The following is a 22,749-nucleotide window of genomic DNA, read 5'->3' on the forward strand; positions in this document are numbered from 1 at the left end:
CACAGCTTCTCTTCCCACTTTTTTAAAAGGAGAAATTAAGATTTTTCAAATTCTGTAACCATATATCCCTTGATAAACTACTGCAGTGCAGTGATTTATTTATTCATTCTTTAAAGAGATTAGTGTTATTCTGACAATGAATATTTCTTTAAACTAATATATACCTAGCAGTATACAGTATCTAAATTTATTCCATGCAAAATGTAAGCAAATAGAGATTCTGTTGCATAATGAAATAAGCAATGCCTGAGGGCTTGAGTTTAGTAGCTTATTTTGCCACTAAATCAATATTCAACTTAAGGCGAGGCATTTTCTCGCTTTTGGTAAATTTCCTAATCTACAAAATGGAGTAATAAGTCTGATTTGCCTTGGGGTTTTTATGACTATCTCCTAAAACTAGTTTATAAAAAAATTTTAAATCATAATGTTGACTATCAGTTTAAGGTGTTTAGAGGCTAAATTAACTAAAACCTTCAATAATCTATAACAAAAACACTTGATACTTAGGAGAAAAATATAATTGATATTTTTTTTCTTTTTAGTGTTATTATGTCATCAATGTATTGAGCTATTGAGAATTAGTGGCTTAAGATATTAAGACACTGGGCCAATTATTTAATATTTTAAAATAAGAAATAGTAAATGCCCCATACATCTTTAAAAGTAACCAGGTTAGTCAACGTGCTTGAAAATAAGAATATTGGCCTTTTAAGGCCTGATTTAAGCTAAATAAACCTAAAAAATCAGAAAAAAATAGATAATATTTGTGAGGAATTAAGACATATAGCATTATAATTTCATAAATTTAAAGGAGAAAATGTACTATGACATATTCCTATCTGATTATAAATATTTACAAGCAGGTTTAAAATAGGGTTTAGAAAATAACTTTACAAATCAATTTAAAAATTGCTCAAAATCTATCTGGTTCTTAAATGCTAAAATATCTAGGTTTTTGAATAAATAAATTTAACTCCCTGTATTTAATTCTTGGGGAGTTCAAGTGCTATATATGAACAAGTTTTATCCATAAATAGAGGTACATTTAGATAAAAGTTATGACCTTCTTACTTTGATTTTGGTGTTCCATGTTCTACTACCCAATGTTTATATAATTAGTTATTTCAAATCCTGAATATATCTCGGATCTATGTACTTGTACTCATTCCATTTGCCATAACTTTAAACCATATCTTAATTTTCTTTGTTAGATCCAGTGCCCCTTATTCATTTTCTCACACTGCAGCTAGTATTGGCTAAAAATAAAAGTCTGAGAATTATATTCCTCTGATTAAAAATCATTGAATGTGTACTTTTATTTATTTTTAAGATAGAGAGAGTTGAAGAACACTATTGCTCCCACTCTACACAAGAGAAGAAGCTGGGCAAAGTAGAAAAGAGAGAGAGACAAAAGAAAAAGAAAAATCATAGATTTTTCAAGATCTTTCAGAGACTTAGAAACTTAAAATAAAATTCCAGTAAGTAACAAACTGTCTTGGAAGAAAAGAGACCTGTGATAACTTTCATCATGGCAGAATGAAAGAGTAAGGAGTGATTCACGTTAGGTGGAGGCAAGGAAAAATTGAGAGTAATTTGAAGACATTTATAATGGATTCATGTGGCCTGTATGACGTATTAGAGTCCCAAAGACCTTCACCCTCAGAGTGTGTCTGCAGTGCCCATCGACTCTTTCTCAAGGCTTCACTGAGTGGAGAAGTGGAATAAGCCAAAGCTGGGGTTGGTTCAGGAGAGGTGAGAGAACTCTTTATAAGGCATTCTTGGCCTTCAGCAAGCACATTACAATGACCCTGCCACAGTTTGGAAAGAAATGAAGATGAAAAAGAACTTTCCAACCCAAGAAACTACAGTCAAGGTATAAAGAAGATAAATTATTCCATAGGTTGGGAAACTATAGCTTTGCTGAAAAACATAAGAAATTTTTGAAGATTTGCTGATGCTAAAATTCCAGATTTCTTAAGGCAAATTCTTGATCTTATCTTCAAAATATTTGAAACTATTAGCATACTTGAGGTAGCTAGAGTTAAAGCAAATTCAAGATCCATTTTCAGTATATATAGATTGACTCAGATCCATACCAGCAGCCTGAAAGAAGAAAGAGCACACTCTCTTATATGGGTAAACATTATTTTCATCAAACTATGCCAGGGATCAACAAACTCTGGCTTGTGGTGAAGTTGTTGTATGACCTGTTGGCTAAGAATTATTTTTACTTAATTGTGTGCTTAAAAATTTAAAAGAACATTCATGAGACATCAAAATTACATAACATCAAAAATATATAAATAAAGCTTTATTGGAGCACAGCCACCCTTATCATTTGCATATTATCTGAGGCTGCTTTTGTGCTACAACAGCAGTGTTGAGTGACACTGGCAGAGACCATATGGCCCACAAATCCTAAAGTACTTGCTATTTGGCCCTTTACAAAAAATGTTCTCCAGCCATGGGTCTACACTGTGTGTGTGGCAATATATATATATATATATATATATATATATATATAATGTCTGTCATAAAAAAGAAGTTCAGGACATGTTGAGAAGCAATAAAACGTGACCCTTGATAAGATGGAAAACAGTGAATGAGAATGTACCAAGAGAGCAAGAAAAGGCCCAGAAGTTCCAGATGGTGTTTCTTTTCTTTTTTTCCCCTTAGACAAGGACACAAAAATAACTCTGACCTCCTTGAAAAGGTGAAAGGCCTTCATTACATAGGAAGTTTCATCAGGGAGAGATGAAAATTATAAAAAAGAAACAAGAGGAAAAGCTAAAAATGAAAAATGCAATATCAGAAATGAAGAATTCATTAGGTACAGCAAGAGCATGCTGAAAAGAATCAATACATTTGGTGGAGATAAAGGGACATCATCTGAACTAACCCTCACGTAGGAAGACAGAGAGAGGAACGAAGAGAAGCAGGGCGTCTGCAGACGGGCGCCTGGAGGCTGCACGGAGAAGACACAGCCAGTGGGGCTCAAAAATATCTGAAATGATACTGGCTGAGAATTTTCCAAAATTGATAAAAATATCAACCTATTTATCCATAAAACTCAATGAACCTAATAAATACAAGGAAAACAGTTCCTAGGCACATCATGTTTAAACTGCCGAGAATGCAGATAAACAGAAAGATTGGAAGCGGCCAGAGGGAATAGGCACATCACATGGAGACCACTGGCTACCGTCGCAACTGAAACGAGGGAGGCCAGAAGGCAGAGATCTTCAACGTGTTAAATGGGGAGGAAAAAAATCCCTGTGAATCCGAAAGAAGCGGCAAAAGGGTTGCTCTCTTTATGTTCTCTCTCCACCGCTGCCGCCCATGCACAAAACAATCAGACGGCAGCTGGCAAGACAGCTTTGCAAGTATAGTTTTGGGATACCAGCCTCCGTAAAGCAAAACAGATCGCAGAGAAGAAATGAATCCTGAGAGGACAGAGGCAAATAGCTGGCACTGTTACTGGTCTGGGCCAGCTAGCTGAGGAGTGACCCGCACTCACTCCCTCAAGGCCTTTGCTCCATGTCTGGGGAGGGCGGCCAAACGACGCTTTGTTTCATCGTGTTGCTGTTGCCCTGGCTGCTTCCTATTTAAAGATTTCCACTGTTGGAAGACGAGCCTTACTCTAGTTTCTAGTTATATGGCTGTTTGTCTAAGTATCTTACCTTACTTCCAGATTCAGTCAGCAAGGCTTGCAGACAAGAGTAGAGGTCTTAGACATCCAACTCCATTTGCATGCCAGCTGAGTGTGATCGCTATAGAAATAGCTCCTGAATAGAGGCAAAGTTAGTTTATTTCAGCTAACAACATGCTAAACACATTCATATGCAGTACATACTCATTATATTTTCATCATACATAGAACATTGGAACGTAAGTTTTGTTCAAGGCTTTGAAAAAGAAGCAGAGCACACCCTTTTGATGTTAACCATATTTGTTGGAGCCTCTAAATATATTAGCACCATTTATTTTTCTCATTAAAATATACTCTACCTGCTATTTCAAAAGCTGTTCTCAAAGATTTAAAAGAAGAAATAATTGGCCTGTGCTATTAATAAGTGTGCTGGAAGGATAAGAGTAAAAGAGTCTACAAGTGAAATCAAATCAAAGAAAGAAAGTTGTATGGAATAGCCCTAGCTTGTTTGCAGGCTGCAGCACATTCAATGAATCTATATAATTTTTTTCCTGAAGAAAAGTGGCCATCAAAGTTTAGGATTTAGAGGTTAAAAAATTGACCTGGCAATTTCAAATCCTAAATCTAAAATGGTATCTATGTAATAGCAATTTCAGCAGGTGTTACATCTGACAAATGTTACAAATAAATGCCAGATGTAAGACTATTTTAACCCTGTGTTCAACAGATCCTCAGTGTTACATAATTACTTGTTTTGAAAGCCATTCTAATTGCAACAATCATTTGATAGTTACATACCTTAATTTGTCCCAGAACCTATTCTAAAAACTTTGCATAAGGTAAACCATAGTCATATCATGAGGTAATAATCCTTATTTTGTAAATCAATGAAGTGAGATTTACAAATAATATTTGACTTTACTTGAATCTATAATGTGTATGTAGTTGATCTAAATTCAATGATAGATTATATACAATACCAGAACAAATGTCAGACTTAGATATTAAGAAATAAATTTCATCTAAAAAGTGATCCAACTTCTAGTGTTTAGATAAGGCATAGCTTAAAATAAAAATAGTGAATTGAACATATCACAGGAAAAGAAGATAGAACACATCAAGGCAGGTCTTCATCTGCTATTTTCCAAGTTTTTGACCTTAGAAGATGCTTTTTATCTGAAAACTGGTGATAATAAATTGTCCTATTTACCTCCCAAAGTTGTTTTGAAGATCAAATTTTATATTAGATGGGAAAATACAAAGAAAACTGTCATTATTTTTTAAATTATTACTTTTATATCTATGTCAACCTAGGCATATAATTGTTTAGTTCTTTAAAATAAATTAAGAATTAGACAAAATTTTGACTTTGAGAAATGTGATTTTTTTCCTTTGTCTCCTCAATAATTAAAAATAATCCAACTGAAAGAAAACATTTTTCTATGCTTGTGTTTGTTGTCGAGACAAAGATACAAAATACGTTCCAAAGACACAAAATCAACAAATATTGGACACATTTAATGACCATTAATTTTATGAGCAATTATATTATTCATTACTCAAATACTTCATTCATACAAAGGATCAGGTCAAGGGTATATATTTAATATTGGTTGATTCACATCCTTTGAAAAAACTGAATATTTTTATTTAATATTTGAATATTATTTTGGTATTAACCATTTGAAATTTTTAATTAAATTATTTGTTCTTTTATCTTCCCAATTTCAGTGGTTTATTTACTAGGGGTTATAGTCTGATTTTCATATAAAAGAAGTTACTAATATATACATGTGAGAATAATGAAAGTATATTAATAACCCCCTTCACTTTCAAAAATAATAGGTTGATGCATTCAACTGATTACTTATTATGCTTAGAAATAACATAGAAAAATCAAGTCATAATGACTTGTAATAGTGTCTGTCAATTCATGAGTGGATTACTAAAATTTGGTATATGTTCACAATGGAATATTACTCAATTCTAAGAAACGACAGTGAGCTAGCACCACTTATATTATCCTGGATTAAGCTTAAGCCCATTATCCAAAGTGAGGTGATACAAGATCAGAAGAATGGGCTCCACATCTACTCGCCATCAAATTGGTACTGACTGATTAACACTATGGTGCTCAAAGAGTGGTGGTGCTCACCAGGGATTCGGGGGTTGGAGAGTTAGTCCCACATTTGAAGGATGTGGTGAACATTGTGGAGGGGAAGGGCATACCTCTAACCCTTGCTAGGGAGAGGCAAAGATATAAAATGTAACCAAAATGTTAAAAAAAACCCAAACATTTGCGGGTGCTGGGCAAGTGGGAGGGGAAATTTCACACACAAATTTCAGGTATGTGAAATTTGTACAATTTCACTAGCAATCAGAAACATACCTAATCAAATTAATCTACTAATCTAATTAAATTATCAATTAATGCAATTAATTGAGAGGTGGAAGTAGCCAACTTCTGTAAAGAGGGTGGAGAAATATTTCACTCAATGTTTCTGGGAGTGCAAATTAACTCAAGTGTACTAGTTGTCATTGCAGGTAACTGTGTATCATAAGTAAACCAACTTTAGTTATTGCCTAAGACAAAATGTAGTTTTTCACGGAGCCAAAGAACTGCTGGGAACTTATCCCAATGATATATGCAATATACTATATACATGGAATTTAATCACCACAATCATAGTTTATTCATATTATAAGCGATTTGAGAAAATCTATTCATACATAGAGGGCTGGTTAAATCAATCATTATAAATATTTATAGGAGATAATTAAGCAGCTGTTAAATGATTATGACACTCTATATTTAATGGTTTGGAAAGATACCAATTATATATGTTGATAAAATTACCTCATGCGTAGTATGTTTTCATTTTATAAATACAGTCATGCATTGCTTAACGATGTGGACATGTTCTGAGAAATGCATTTTTAGACTAGTTTGTCATTGTGTGAACATCATAGAGTGTACTTAGCAAACCTAGATGGTACAGCCTGCTACACACCTAGGCTTTATTGTACAGCCTCTTGCTCCTAGGCTACACACCTGTGCAGTATGGTCCTGTGCTGAATACTATAGGCAACAGCAACACAATTATTTGTGTATTTACACAGAAAAGATTCAGTAAAAATGAACTATTATAATTTTATGGGACCACTGTAATACATGTAGTCCATCATTGACCAAAGTGTAGTTATATGATACATGATTATATACACACACACAAACACACACACAGTGAGAATCGTGTCACTACTTTAAAATGTGATTTGAGATGATGTTTACTTTTTGTTAAACTTTTTCATATCGCTTGAGTTTCTTTGTATGTTGTGGTAGCTTATTTGTACAATCAAGAAAAAGGATTATTTTCAATACCAAAAAATACTGAGAGAATAAATTTCTGGACAGATGACATGATAGTTTCTATCATATTTCAGGTAGTACTTTCAAATAAAGGGCTATGGAACAATACAAATTATATGGCATTTCCTAGAAAAAGTAATAAAAGATAAAGCTTGTTAGAAAGATTCAATATTTGAAGTGGTAGAACTCAATTAGAAGTGTAAAGAGAAACTTTAATCAAAAGAAAATAAATTGAAAGAATGTTGTCAATATCTGAGACTAATCTATGTCTATTCTCAGAAATATAATAAATGTTCGTACAGAAACTTGAAAGCCAGACAAAGAGCTTGGTAAATTGTTCAAAGTGAAGGGTATCAGATACTTGATTAGGTTTTTCAATGGAAACAATTATAGACAAAGTCTGAATAGAAAGACAAGTGTCATTTGAATAGAAAGAAAAGCACATGCGCGCGCGTGTGTGAGTGTGTATAGATGTGTATACGTAGATTTTGAGATTTTCTCCTCTATTAAATCTCATTCATATAGTAAAAATGGCAACACATAAGTTCATAGCCATAGTCATTTTTACTATATGAATGAGATTAATATTGGAGAAAATCTCAAATTCTATATATAGGGAGACTATTGACAACATGAGTAACTTTGCAGATGGAAAGGCAAGTTTATTGGAGCAATGGATTTAAAAAACCTGAGAGGCCATAGTATTGGAAGGATCATGTAGAGGATACTTTAGTGACCAAAAATTAAGATATGAGTAATGTTAGAGAGAGAGTAATAATGACTCAGGGACTAAAACTTTCAAGCTAGTTGGTCTGCGAGTCTGTAAATGACTGGACAATACCTCTTCATCTCCGGATAGACGGATATCTATCTAGAGATGAAGATAAAGGTGGAAAAAGCAAACAGAAAAGATCAAAGGGAAGTATTTTTTAGAGATAGACAACAAAGTGAAGGTAAAGTTCAAAGAGGAGATTATAGGGACACTTTGCTGATGGATAACCATGAATGATCTTCTGAATTTAGAAACAAATGGAATCAGAGACAGAATTAGAGATGTGCAGAGCTCTGTGGGAATAGACTTCTGGGGGTGAGGGATGGCCACAGAGTCAGGGACCCTTTCATGCTGACATCACCCTGGTTACAGGCAGCCGGGAGATTTGTTTCTGGGGTTCCCAAGGCACATACGGCAAGGCGATACGCTTCTAGAACGTAGGCAGGGAAGAGATCAAGGGCTTCCTTTCACAATGGTCTAAGGAGAAGTGGAATTTTGCTCTGACAATTTGAAGATAATTAAACATTTTCTTAGACACACCTAAATTATGAGATAAAGGATACAAACAAACATTTTTCCTTTATAAAACCTTCTAATACTGAAGTACTCACTAAGTATTTAACTGTAATATAAATTCAAATGATAGTACAATTTTGAAATAACTAATATACAAAGTTAATATGCATTTTATTAAAAAGCAAAAGTAGTACTCATAATTCAAAATGAAACACCATTTAAAATAGCAATACAAATATAAGATACATATAAAGACATATTTAACAACTTTATTGAGATATAATTCACAGATCATGCAATTTATCCGTCTGAAGGGTATGATTTATGGCTTCTTTCACTTAGAAGTCTCAAGGTTTGTGCATGTTGTATCATGTGTCATGATACATGCCTTTTTAATTGGCTTGTACGTCATGCCTTTTTAATTGCCACATAATATTCCCCTTTATAGATATGCCACATTTTATTTACTGATTCATCAGTTGATGTGCATTTGAATTGTTTTCACAATTTGGTTACAATAGTAATAATGCTGTCATGAACATTTGTGTACAAGATTTGGTGTGAATGTGTTTTCATTTCTCTTTAGTATATACCTAGGAATGAAACTGCTTTATCATATGACCAATTCTATGTTTAACCATAGAGAAAATCCCAGACCTTTTTCCATAGTTACTGTATTTATGATGTGCTTATTATTCACTTGTACATATTCTTTGGAGAAATATCTATCTAGTTTCTTTGGCTATTTTTTATTTTTTATTATAATGATTTTTAAAAAATAGAGCTATAATGGTTCTTTATATATTCTAGAAGTTTCTTATCAGATACATGATTTGCAAAAATTTTCTACTATTCTATGGCTTTTCACTGTCTTTGTGGTGTCTTTTCAAACAAAAAGTTTTAATTTAAATGATGTGTAGTTTATTTTTTCTTTTGTTGCTTATGCCTTTGATTTCTTATCTAATAAACCATTGTTTAATCCAAGGTCACAATTATATACACTTATGTTTTCTTGTAAGAGTTTTACACTTTTGGCTCTTATGTTTAGGTTGTTGATCCATTTTAAGTGAATTTTTTGTATTTGGTGTGAAGTAGAGATGCAATTTTATTCTTTTGCATGTGATATTCAATTACCCAGAACAACTTGTTGAAAAGACTGTTCTTTTACCATTTAAATTTCTTGGCAAAAGAAATAAACAATGTTTTTAAATAAATATATATATGTCTTAAAATATGTTTAAAAACTTTATAGAGAATATTGTGAAACTTAAAACATTAGACACCATTTTATATGTTAATATACCATATAAAAAGAGGAGTTAGTTTCATCAAGATATCAACTTTCCCCAAATTGTTCTATATGTTCAATAGTATTATAATCAAAATTTCAAGAAATATTTTTTTTTTCAAGAAAATGGCCTGGCTCTTTTGAAAATATTTTCAATAAATTGTCTAACTTTAATATAGATGAGCAAGGAATAAGAAGCAAGACTTGAGAGGAATTAGAAGAAAGAGGGAATAATTATACTATCAGATATGAATTATTATTACATTATAGAAATTGATGATATTTGTATATGGATAGATATATTGATAAATGGAATACAGTAGAAATCATCGAAACCGATCTACATAACTATGGAAACAACTATGTCAAATAGTGGCATTGTAGGTCATTAAAAAAACTAAATAATTACTTTAAAAACACTACTTAAATAGCTATACCAAAAATGAAACAAGTATTATACACATAAAAAAATAATAAGGTAATATTCTCAAACTATTAACACATAAAAATCAATTTCTTGATTAAACAATTAAATTGAAAGGGTAAATCTTTAAAGTTATTACAAAATGATACAAGAAAAAATCTAAATAAATTAAGGTTGGGTTGGATTTATTAAATAAAATAGAAAAGTGCTATCCATAAATGAAGAGAAATTTAAATTCAAACCTATTAAAAATTACTGGTATCTTTTCATAAAAAGACACCCTAAGAAAATCAAATAGAAGTAGAAATTGGAGGAATACATTTTGTAATCTACATAGCTGAAGAATAATTAGTATTCAAACAATACAAAAAGATATGCATCAATAGGAAAATAAAAATCAAATATGAAGTGTGAGATGTGTTGAGATTCCTAATAATCATAAATGTATCAAATAAGACAAATGTGAAAATAAGACAAATAAGACACAATGCAAAATCATTTCTACAACCACAATTTGACAAAAATTAAGAATTCTTATATTACTAATTGTTGGTAAGGATATATATCAATGGAAACTCTTACATGTTGTTGAAGTGTATGTTTATATATTGAATTTAGAAATAATTGGGGACTAGTTTTAAAAACTGTATATCCTATTAACAAGCAACGTAATCCTATTACAATAGGGAAAGCTTTGACACATGCAAGCAAATTACCAACAGCATTGTTTGTAATAGTAAATAAATTGGAAACAGATATCCATCAACAGGAGAATAAATTTTGACACATCCAAGGAAGGGAATATCTTAAAAAAGCAAAAATAAAAATAATTATACTTGAAAGATACAGAAATGAATCTGAGAGACATAATATTGAATGTAAAAGGCAAGTTTCTTAAAATTCTATACATTGTAAAACTATATTGATAACATTCAATTATAAAAAAGTACACATAAATAATAAAACTATTTTCCAAAGGCAAAAGAATGATGAACATGAAAGTCAGGATAGTGTTGGCCACAGAGGAAAGAGATCAGGTAGCAGAGAAATGCATAGGTTGCACATTGGTGGATGCAAACATATTGTGAATGTTTTATTTTTTAAGTTGTATATTGAATGTATAAATGTTCATGACATTATTGTGATGTATTATTATAAATATAAATATATTCACTAAAGTATAATTACTATTCCTTTTCTTTATCCTTTGAATTGTTTATATTTCGTTAGGTAGTTGAGATGGGGAACTTTGAGATTACAATCAGATATAATGTTTATAATAATAAAATTACAACTGTAAAAGTGTTTATCTTTGAATTAGAACCACTTATTGGCATGTTATTGATTTTGAATTAGTGTGTATGGGGTGATGGGGTAGTGGAGAGATCTATTTATATAGTTTAATTTGAGAACTTTTGAGAGATTTAGGCTTCATTTTCTAGTTGATGGTTTCTGCATCACAAAACCTCTGCTAACACTGAATAAATATTTGTCAAGTACTGGTAATACAAACGTTATTTAAATCAATTCTTAATAATTTTTTCAGTCTATGGAATTCACATTTATGAGTTTCCTCTTGAGATTTTATAGACAATCTTTCACATCATTCATTTTATTAAAGATTCCTTAGCTTCTAATCTAGAGCAGAGCTGATCTTCCCTTATAGATGGTCCTTTATCTACTTGATTCCACAGAAAATTGGGCCCTGTTGATGATAATTTTGACTATCAATACAAAACATACACAAAAGACACTCAAAACCAGAAACAACAAAAGAAAACATAATGCACACCGAGAAGAGACCTCTCTTTTAGCGTTCACAGCATTTATTACTATGTTCTCCAGAAATCGCCTCAACCATGTGACTGCATTCATGCAAAGGTTCTTGATAAAATGGAATAAGCATTGAACTAATCATACAAAGAGCAGCAATAAGATAACAGGAACGTATGTCAAATTAGAAAGCCAAAAATACAGTGCCAGAGTTAAGGCTTTTTTCTCTGACTTACTTTTTACTTAAGTGTGTGTGTGTGTGTGTATGTGTAATATGTGTATATTATCTACATATCTATATCTCTATAGTGACATAAAATATATGTGCTTGCATATATATAGGCATTATAGACCATATACATTTTTCAAGGTTTGGATCGTTTAAAGCATAAACCAAATTTTGAAATTGTGAGACTTTTATCCTGGGAGCTACAAAGCTTATTTACTCATTTCCAGAATATTATAGAGTCTGGCACTTTGAAGGAGAATCATATAGATTCGATAGCTATCTGTTGGATACATATTTTTCTTTCAGGAACTATAAGACTTTGAATATGTTATGATGACAAAGATAGGCTCCTGTTTTTGAGGAGCTTAGAGTTTCATAATATAGAGTCAATTGAATAAGAATAAATTCTGCTTTCTTCAGAATGCTTTTAAATTCATTACATTTCTTCTACAGTTGCTGCTCCTGACTAATTTCATCTTCCTTGCATGGCGAAACCTGAAATTAACCCCAATTATGTTGTAGATTATCACTTAGTTTAATACTGCACCTTTACATATGATGTAATTTGGTGATATTTTACCTCTTGTCCTCCCTTTTAAACACTAAATATCAGCTTTTCTACATTTTATAGCTCATCATCTGCATAGAGACCAAAGTAACCTCTCAATTGTAAGCTCTTTCTCTGCCACATAACCTATATTTATTTTTTTTGTAAAATCTAAATTTCTTCTCCTCATTAAAAAAATAAAACCTTCAGCATTAGCTTTCCCTTTAATTCACACCAAAACTCACTTTCCATTACTGCACCTTTGTAAATCATTTCTGACCCCATCAGCCTCATCTATAGAACGTGGGTTGTTTTGGAAGTTAAAACAATTATACATTTCCAAACATATTGCAATAATTTCTTCCTTAACTGAATTTTCTCTGATTAGCTTAACTATTTTTCTTCTCTTTCTCTTTAGCCATTATATATTCATTTTAATTCTGCTATTGTGTATTTATTTTCTCATGTTCTGGCTATTGTGCATATTTGATTCAAGGTTTCATTGTACATAAGTGATTCTAGAGAATAAATTATTGTCTATCTGTGCATTATAAAACATATCCCAAAGGAGAGACTGTCACTCCAAATCTTACCTCTATCATCAAGCTTTCTGACCTCTGTCCCAGTAATAGTTCACTTGGAGTCTCAGTGAAGTGAGGCGTCTTTATAACACGCCCGTACCTCAGGCTTTGGAGTCAGGCCAGTGTGGTGTACAGAGCAGCCTCCATGGTCCGCCTCTTGTTCACGCTCTGTGCCACCTCCGCCCTTCGAATGTGGGCGGGACCTGGAACACGCTTCTAACCAATAGAATGTGGTAAAGAAGCTTGTGTGTATGTAATACAGTTGCAATCCATTTCGCTAGGAAATTACCTTTCACTTGCTAGCTTTGAAGAAGCAAGCTGCCATGTGGTCGAAGAGACTCTGACCAACAGCCATTAAGAAACTGAGGACCTCGGTCACCGGCCTGCAAGCAACCGAGTGCCACTTACAGCCACAGGTGCTGGAAAGCCTGTCTTTTCCCATTCGAGCCTCACATAAGACCAGAACTCTAGTCAACACTGCTTACAGCTTTGTAAGCCTACAGACAGAGAACTCAGTTAAGCTGTGGCCAGACTTCTGACCCTGAAAAACTGTGAAATAATAAATATGTGTTGTTTTAAGAAACTAAGTTAGTGGTAATATTGTTATGCAGTACTAGGTTGCTCATACTGCCTGGGTGTGAATTACAGCTTGGCTACTATTAATATCTACCAGTATCATTTTATGAATGAAAGTGTGCCCCTATAAAAGATACAATTAATTCTTACCTTATGACTTACTGTCTAGAATAAATAAATTTAACATATAGAATTTTCTTGTATATTGTATGGCAAATGGTAAATGCTAAACAAATCTTAGCAAATTTTTCACTTTTTCTCTCCCTCTTTTAATTCTTCATAAATATGTGTGCCTTAATAATAAATAGCACATGTTCCCCAGCTGAATCATATGTGAGAAACCCTTGTGGCTAATAAAATAAACAGCACAATAGGATTGATTCTGAAAGTTGCTTATATCATCCTTTGCAATCTCTGTACTTTTTTTTATATATAACAAGGACAATCAAAACCATACAGGGCTCACATTGAAAAATGATGATCAAATTCAAGATATCCATATGTCTAAAATTATTATACTTTAATAATATTTTATTTATACTAAATAATATTTTAAAGTTGTTAATTTTATTTTGGCCAAGGCTAGAATATACATTTAAAAAAAATTAGGTCTTTTAAATTTAGTTTTTCATTTTAGAGAGTTGGCAAATCCAAGTAGAGATGACCAAAGAACTTAATTTATTTGTCTTAAGAGGACACTCTGAATTTTTGAATCTTAACATGCTGATGAGGAAGGTTACTGGGAATTACAGAAACATATGATACACATTTATTCAGAGCTTGCTCAGCATCAAGTTGGGGAACAATTAAGCAACACTCTAGTCAAGTCACTTGGCATTCTCCCAGATGTCCACAGAGTAAAATCTATTTCTGGTATTAAATGAATATCATTGCAACTGCTAGCCTAAAAATAATTACAAAAGGATGAATTTTTAATATTGAAGATCAAATGATAGAAGAATATTTTACCTGTTAAATTAGATGGTTCATAAAGTAATTTCCTGTTATAGGAAATTATTATCCTATAAGATTTAAACCACAATTTTTTCCCAAGTTTGTATGTTGTATTTAAGTTAATTCAATTCCAATTTATTGTCATATGTCATATATCAGTGAACTTTTTCATTATAGAATTATTTTTCTTTAAATCTATAAGTATAGAATTCATTTTGCTAGTGATATTTCTATTTTAGAACTGATTCAATAGTTGATTTAACCTAAAATTGCACTGTAGAAAGTCAGAAATAAAATTATTAATTTCATCTCAGTTCTGATCTCTATTGACTTAACTATATGTTTATAAAATATTCTAAGTTTGCTTAGTCATTTTTACAAAAATAGTTTGTGTATATTTATGGGACTTGAGAAACATAACAATAAATTTTAGTATAATATTCTCCCCTATAAATTAGAATGATAAATGAATCATATTTTATAAATCTATAAAGATAAACATTTATAAAAATCAGTCATAATATATATTAAACTATTTTTAATAACACATAGCTGATAATTTTAATCAATAATTTTTAGCTTATTTAATATAAGCTAAAAACATAGATTTTATTTTTTTTTTTTATTTTTTTATTTTTTTTTTTTTTGAGACAGAGTCTCGCTTTGTTGCCCAGGCTAGAGTGAGTGCCGTGGCGTCAGCCTAGCTCACAGCAACCTCAAACTCCTGGGCTCGAGTGATCCTTCTGCCTCAGCCTCCCGGGTAGCTGGGACTACAGGCATGCGCCACCATGCCCGGCTAATTTTTTATATATATATCAGTTGGCCAATTAATTTCTTTCTATTTATAGTAGAGACGGGGTCTCGCTCTTGCTCAGGCTGGTTTTGAACTCCTGACCTTGAGCAATCCGCCCGCCTCGGCCTCCCAAGAGCTAGGATTACAGGCGTGAGCCACAGCGCCCGGCCAATTTTATTTTATCTAGTTATTTCCAGCATTGATTGTGTGATAGATTTGGTTTAATAGAGGTATTAGGCAAACAATAATTAAAGTGTATATTTCTGTAATTTGTTCACCATCTAAAAATACAATATACTCTGATAATAGTTATTTCTTTTATAAGACTTTTGCAAATCTTTTTTACATATTAGATTATTGTACTTAAATATTTATTAATTATAAACTCAAACTTCCTAAATGCTAAAGTATTACATGTAATTATATGATACAGTTGTCAACAAACTTAAATAATAATTTGACACTTCTGAATAAATATTTGTTTTTTAAAAATAAGTATCTTAACCTAATTTTTTTATATTGTAACACTGGGAAAAAAAACAACAAAATTAGGTACTGTGTGTATATACTACATGCACACATACACATATAAGTGTGTGTGTATGTATATATAGAGAAAAATGAGGTTATTTTCATAATGAAAACATGAATACTTCAACAATATTTCTTTTGTAGTGGAAAAATAAATGCATCCTTATAGAACAATCAAGATTTAATGAAAAAAATGGTTTGTAGACTTTGTTTTTGAAAATATGGTAATATGTATAACAAGGTAAGTAAATAGCTATTTTTTTAGTGTTGTGATTCAATTGATTTAGTAAATATGTAGTCTTTTTAAACTTTTCTCCTAAATCAAATAAATAAACATATTCAAGTCATCTGGTGATAGAAGTCAAGGAGTAGTACCTTTATTTTGGAATTAAGTTCTGCTATACAAAAGTAGAGATTTTTCATAGAGCATTTTTTTTACAATTTATGTATGTCTCAAGTTTCAAATACCAGTATTATACCTTCTGAAAGTTGTCATAGTATGTCATCTTCATGTTTTATGTTTCATACTGTTTGGCAATGGCTTTATTTTTGAATATTTTGCTTTTGTTTGAAACTAATAGTCATGGAAAAATAGAAATGTGTCTTATTTCCTTATTTTCTGCCTGGAAATAATAGTGAAATTAAATATTTATTAACTAATAAAACTGAAATAAATGAGGAATGAATCAAGCTCAAATATAGGGTAGGTAGGTTCTAAAGAAGTTCATAAAATATGGAAGAAAAATTCATACCTATTCCCAAATTTTGAAAAATCTCTTTTATAAATACTTTACCAACCAATGTAAATTGAAGATATTATTCACATCACTTCACTATATTCTCTTCATCTGTTGTGTTATTTCAATTTCAATTTTTGAAACTAGAGAGACTTCCAGAATCTTAGAACACAATAAATTGGGCATTTCAAGAATATTTAAATTTGAAGACTATGAAAAATGCAAATAACTATGTACATTATCTGATTTTGATTTTAAGTAATACTTGCAGAAATATGTCCTTAAATAAATTCCTTGGTTCAAGGTTCACTATTTGTAATAACAGAGTGAAGGTCTTTGTCAGTATGTTTTTATGTAGATATTTTCAAAAATATTGATAATACACTGATAAAATAAAGACAATGATGATATATACTCATTGTATATGCTTTTTAAAAAACTCTGTCAATGCATGATTTTTGCATTTTGCTTACCAATTAATGTCTAGTATATCACTGATTTGATTGATATTTACTTAATAGAAATAATAGAAAACAGAAAACTGTTTTCATAGAAATAATTGTCCCCTTTAACTGTTTAATAGAAAAAGTTAAAATGGATAATTACTTAAAATATTACTTTACTATAGTTTTTCAACAATACAGACAAAATGATATGAATATAACAAAGCAACTATCAACTTAAGAAGATACAGTATTATGAAGAGGAGCTAAAATGTCATTAAAGCTCGTGAGATGACATAGCTAAATCATGTAAAATTACTAGTTATCAGGACTGTCAACTGTGTCACACATTTTCGTTGTCAAATTTCTTTATGTGACAGGTACATAATTTTATGAATAAAATGCTATAAAAATTTGCATCTAGCATGCTATAAAAACAACATAATTTCGCCTCCAGCTATTTTTAGTATTCAGCAAAGCAAGTATCAGTGACTTAAATATGGGTTGGAATTCTATACATCACTAAAGCAGTGAAGCACTCAATAAATTTAAAATGCAAAATATGAGCTGACACCTATTCTGGTTTTTTATTGGCATGCTTGCCTTTTCTAGCGCACTTTCAGGTATCATAATAATAACTATAGGAGGAACAGAGTTTATTTAAAAAAATATTTCAGAAGGTGCATTAGCTATGAAATTTTATTCTGAACATCTGTATTCTTATAAATTGGTATGCTGTTGGACTTTTATTCATTTATCAATTTCCATAAATATGTTTGCATCTAGTTACATCATTTACTTCTTTATGATTAACCCCTTACAGTTACCCAAGATAAATTGTGTTTCCTGCATAAACCACTCTTTATGTTTTCACCACAGGCTTACTAAGAGCAAGGCTCTATGTCCAACTCTGACAAAGATGGCCACTGACTTCAGGGAGCATATGTTTCCATATAGAAACAAAGCAAGCCATTCACAAACATCGGTACTGAAAGAAATGGTATTGTATCTGTCACAAGGTAAGTATATGGAACGTGTGATAGGAAGTGCAATGGTATTTAAGAACAAGGAAAGGAGGGAGTTAAAGCACAGGTGATGTAATCAAACAGAAATTGGGTGAATTGGGAGGCAAATGTAACACTTTTCTAGGAATTCTCTAGAAATGGGCATCTGGATAACTGTGCTCGGATTCTTAGGGCAGGTCGATATCCTTTTGTCTTTTCGTTGGGTAGAGAAAACACAAAAGAGTCAGTAGAGAAGCCACATTTATTCCACATATAGAAAAGATTATTCCCCTCAAGTGAATACGTCGCATGATTTCATAATAAATGGAGAAGATATATAGTATTTAAAAAAAACTGTTAGAACAATTTTGTGAAGTTAACATTAAAGGGCGTAATTTGAAAAGGGCATGGAATTAAACGATGAGTTAATGCAGTTTCGTGAGGACAGATGGCATGCGGAATCAGCGAGGACTGTAATTGTGTCTAATAACAGACCACCACAACTAGAGTTGAACTTGTCAGATCCTCACAGGAAAAACAGATGTTTTGTTGGTTTCATAATCCCAGCCTATTATACACTTGGAGCAGCTATAGCAAATGGCTTTTTATTCATGTTCTTTCTTTGACATCCAAATAGGATATTTTTTGCTTATACAGCAAAGACATAGATGGAATGCAGAAAAATAGCATGAGTTGATCAGCTTACTCTTGTAACCAAAAGATATTTTGCTTTTAGATCTATAATAACTGTAAATTCTAAAGTATTAAATGTTGGCAATGTGCCCAATTAACTACTGGTGTTTATGTGCAGTTGGAAATAAATGATTTGCATATTTTTTGGCTATGTATAATTTGTTCCAACAAATCATGTGAGGTAATTTGAGGTTTTTTTCACATTCCACAATAGAAATACTTTGTAATTTCTATGTATTTTAATCCTTCCATATACTATAAGATATATACAGCAGTACATGTATGCAAGTATTTTTAACATTATAATTTAGTTGGAGTATCAGTGTAATAATATGTTTGGATATTAAACATTTTCCTAAGTACTGTATAAACATATGATTTGTCATGATCTATATGAATCCAGTAGGATCACATATAATGTAGGAGACTATAAAGTGACACAATTATGTGTGAAGGCAGTAAATATGGGAGATCAGGAAGAGAGGAAATCATAATGAGTTGGAAGAATATGCTTGAGAATGAAGACTTCAAGCAAGAGATAAGATTTGGATGGGCAGAGCAAAAAGAAGAAGGTATATATTGGGATAGATAATTGCTATGGGTTAAATTATGGTGTCCCCTTCAAAATTCATGTTCAAACTTAATCTCCAATGCAACAATATTAACAGGTGTGGCCTTTGGTAGATGATTAAGTCATGAGGGTTTCACACTCCTGAAGGAGACTAACAAACACCCTTATAACAGGGCTCAAGGTTGAAGGGAACACTCTTGCACTTCCACCTCTGTGTCCACGTGGGGACATAGCATCTGTCCCCTCTGGAGGATGCAGCAAACAGGCACCATTGTGGAAGTAGAGACGGGACCATCACTGGACACCAGTCCTTGGTCTTGGATTTTCCAGTCTCCAGAACTGTGAGAAATACATTTCTGTTCTTTATAAGTTACCCAGCCTATAGTGTCTTGTTATGGCAGAACAAATACCTTAATACAAGAATGCGATTTCATTTGACAGTTATCATTTATTGGAGGCAGAATGCATATAGAGCGCAGGGCAAGCATTGGAATCAGATTGCTTTAGTTCAAACACCAGCTCAACCATGTGCTTAGAGTATAACAAACAATGACTTCAACCCTCTATGTCACCATGCATTCATCTGAAATATAATTATTACATGTATTATATAGAACATTATATATGCTTAATATTATTTTTCAGAGAAGACAGATTATTAATTTCTTTAAAGGTTATACAATAACTAAAGCAGCATCATAAATTAATGTGTGGGAATTTTGTCATTGTGGGTATAGGCAACACATTCTCTATTTAAAATACTAGTATTCACAGATTGGTAACATGGCTTATCCAAATGTAATCAATCTTCCCAGATATTGTTTTTCAAATTGGGATACAATTTCTTGCAGTCAAATATTCAGATCTCAAGGTACAATTCAATGGTTTTGACAAATGCATATATCTATGCAATCCACACACCAATAAAGATATAGCATGTTTTCATTACCTCAGAGAGTATCCCAAACCATCTTCCAGACACTATCCATCAGAGGCAACAACTTTCTGATTTTCTGTGACCATACATTAGTTTTTGTACTCTTGAATTTCACCTAAATGGAATCACATAGCATGCACTATTTGTATCTGGTTTCTTTCACTCAAAATAACGTTTTTGAGATTCATCCATTTTGTTGCACATACCATAGTTGTTTTTTTTTGTTTTTGTTTTTGACTGAGCTGTATTCCACTGTATGGATATATCATAGATTTATTTTAAAATGCATTATCCTTTCACGAATATTTGAGTTGTTTCCAGTTTGGGACGACTAGGAATAATATTACTATAAATATTCTTGTACAATTACTTTTATGAGTGTTTCATTTTTCTTGAGTAAATGTCTAGGAATGGAATTAATGTGTCCTAGAGATGGTGAAGATTTAACTATATAAGAAACTACTAAAAGTATCCAAAGTAGTTATACTATTTAGGCTCTTACATGTTTGCCAATATTTGATGTTCTGTCTTTTTACCTTAATCTATCATAGCAGTGTGAGGTGCTTCCCAAATTTGATTTTCTAGCTGTTGATTATATATATGTATAATATATATATATGTTTTTATTATTTTTAATTGTTATGGGTACATAATAGTTGTATATATTTATAATATACATGTGAGCTTTGATATAGGTATTCAATGTGTAATAATCAAATAAGGATGATGGGGTATCCATCACCTCAAGCATTTATCATTCTTTGTGCTAAAAACATGCCAATTCCATGTGGTGCTTGTTTTTCCATTCCTGAGATACTTTGCTTAGATTAATGGTTTCCAGTTCCATCCAAAATGCTGCAAATTACAGAGAGATAATTAATTTATCAGAACCCAAATTAATCAATACTTATACCCTTCTTAGGAATATGAAATGGGGTTTGAACACTTTAACTCCACACACTATTCCAAACTATATTATTGGTGTCATGTATTTTCACTCCCTTTTTAACACCCAAAGACATCATTACTCTCTATAGTTAATGTCAATGTATAATTGTCCCATATTTACCACCTTCAAAATTCTTTAATGTTCCTTTTTTCTTAGTTTACCATAAAAGATCAGTTCCTTTCAACTTAAAGCATATCCTTTACACTTTCTTTTTAGTATAATCTGGTGGTGATGAAATTGCTCACTTTTAGGTTTATTTCTTGTACAAATGTATCTTTATTTTCTTCTCATTCTTAAAAAATATTTTCACTAGTAATTGAATTCTAGATTTACACTTATTTTCTTTCAGCACTTTTAAAATGTCTCTGCTTTCTCAGGGTGTTCATTGTTGGAACAGAGAATCCATCGCTGGAACATTTGGCCCTCCTGTGTTTCTCCTCTAGCTGATTTTATGACTTTCTATTTCATTTTAGTGTTAGAAAGTTTCACTGTGATGTATATAGAAGTTTTTATTCTAGGTTTTTTGCCCTGCTAAGGATAATTTGAGCTTCATAGATCTAAGAATTATATTTCAGGTGTTCTCAAAGCAGTTTTCCAGCTATTTTCTTTTTAAATATTGCCTCTGTTCAATCTCTTACTCTACCAGGACATTCAAGCTATAGGGTCTCAAAATACTCTTAACGTTGTACATTCTATTATTTACTGATCTCTGTAACAAAGATAACCAGACTGATCATGACTCATTTAAATTGTTTGCTTTATTGTGACGGTAATAGTGACCATGCTACTGTTTTCTTTACGTAGTTTGCTCTATCTGTATCAAGATTTTACCCTTCCTTTATGATAAGTAAAAGACCATCATAGGTATGGGATTTGCTCAGTTTCTCCCCTCTGTGCTCCTATTTCATCCTGTCTATGTAACCAGCTTTGTAAACAAATTTCAATGACCTCTATATGTTTTTTATAATTCTCTTCCTCTCATGTTTTAGATTCTCAGGCCAATAGGGCTTGATGACTTTTCTGAGTTGTTTGTCAGAAATAACGGAATTTCTAGAAGACAAAGGGAGGAGATTCTGAAGGCCCTGGAGCAAGCTTCCTAATGCCAAACTCACCATCTCCCACAATCTACCCCCAATGCTTGCAGCCACTTGCATTTACGCCATGACCTGCCCCAGTGCACCAGCCCCTCCTTAAAAAGCCCATGATCGCCATTGGTCGGGGTCATGGATTTGAGGCTGCTTCTCCCACAAAGATGTCTTTTGCATTAAAATTGTTTCTTCCTTGGCAATCCTCTTCGTATCAATAATTAGATCTCTGTGTGGCAAGTGACTTCACCTAGGCCAAAACCCCTTGCAGTTTCCACAGCACTTACATGTCTATTATAGTATGTATAGTTTTTGTTGCTATGATAA

The sequence above is a fragment of the Microcebus murinus genome, chromosome 23 (genome assembly GCF_040939455.1).
Source record: "Microcebus murinus isolate Inina chromosome 23, M.murinus_Inina_mat1.0, whole genome shotgun sequence".
Classification (NCBI taxonomy): domain Eukaryota; kingdom Metazoa; phylum Chordata; class Mammalia; order Primates; family Cheirogaleidae; genus Microcebus; species Microcebus murinus.